The following is a 1,296-nucleotide window of genomic DNA, read 5'->3' as shown; positions in this document are numbered from 1 at the left end:
ATTGAAGTAGCTCAAACTATAAAAATAAATAAACAAGAATTAAAAATGAAGGTTAAGTGGATCTTTTTAAAAATAATTATGAATTTATACAAAATAGAAAAAACTCAGTTAAAGTAAAATTAAATTAAAAGGGATAATTAATAAATTAAACCATTGAAATCGTAAAAGACTAAAGCGCAACGCGCTTGAATGTGCAGGGGTCAGAACTGAAAATATTCCAGACCTCACAGCACAGCGTTTAGGTGAGGGCCAAATTGAAGTGTCACGCAAATTCTAGGAAAAATTTAAAACAAAATAAATGCGAATAAGGATCAATTAAAAAGAACGCGAAAAATAGGAGGACTAGTTTCGTAAATCTTCCATTTGACGTATAAAAATGCAGATCCGGGTTGGGGAGCGGGTTGACGCGCGGATCCCCTCCCTAAACGGCGTCGTTTCGCTTTGTGGTCAAAATCAAAGAAAAATTAAATGGCAGTCTGCCATTTTTTGCTGAAATTAGCTTCTAATTCCCTATTCTTTTAACCCTCATTTCTAGGGTTTCAACCGCACCTTTGCTAGAAGATCGGAGGACCTTTACTCTCCCCCCAAAGGCCAACTCCGCCGATAGAGGGAGAGTTTCTGACGAGGGAAGAGTGAATCCACTCTAGTAGTATTCCTCTCTCTTTTCTTTTTTATTTATTCGCATACAAGAAAAGTATTTCAAAGACGAAAAAAATGAAAAAAATGAAAAAAGATATTTAAAACCAAAAAATAAAGTAAACTATCACCTTCTAATTTTTGTGGAATTTTCTCTTTTTTGATTTCGTATTCAATCTTTTCGTAATCCCTTTACACTGATTTTTTCGGCCTTTTTTTAACCGATTTACAGAATAAATAAATAAATAAAATAGAGAAAAACTCTAATTTTTGCTGTCATCTGCTGGCCTATTTCTGTTATTTGCTCCTTCTCGTGTGTTCAATTTGCAGGTGTGGAGAAACGGCGGTATGGAGGAATCCGCTCGTGGAAGCCGTGCGTGGGAATCGCTCGTGGGATCAATCTGTTGCTGCTCTAGCATCTTCCAGAAACCCCTAGGGTTTCTGGTGCTTTCACATTATTGGGCTCCTTTGGGCCATTTAGGAATTGGGTCAGGGACTAAATTAGGGGTGTTTTGGGTGTAATAGGATTTTGGTTTAATGTTTTAGGCCATTATTTATTGGGTTTGGGGATTTATTTGGGTTAATTGGGTTATTTTATTATTTGTAAAAGAACTTGGACTTTGACTTATTTTAGGCCATTTATTTTCTTTTGTTTTTTTA

At 35.7% G+C, this 1,296-nt stretch overlaps 1 long non-coding RNA gene across 2 annotated transcripts; it reads left to right on the top strand.

Annotated features, from left to right (window-relative positions):
- The first annotated feature begins 254 nt into the window (after positions 1 to 254).
- On the top strand, positions 255 to 1,296 carry LOC107893148 (uncharacterized). Of its 2 annotated transcripts, none has more exons than XR_001682742.2 (2): positions 255 to 646; positions 967 to 1,296. It is a non-coding gene; the product is annotated as an uncharacterized lncRNA (long non-coding RNA). The 2 variants fall into 2 exon arrangements; XR_001682743.2 differs by having other exon boundaries at positions 255 to 649.

Source organism: Gossypium hirsutum, chromosome A13, assembly GCF_007990345.1.
Source record: "Gossypium hirsutum isolate 1008001.06 chromosome A13, Gossypium_hirsutum_v2.1, whole genome shotgun sequence".
Lineage (NCBI taxonomy): Eukaryota > Viridiplantae > Streptophyta > Magnoliopsida > Malvales > Malvaceae > Gossypium > Gossypium hirsutum.
This window is presented reverse-complemented; position numbering and strand designations above follow the sequence as displayed.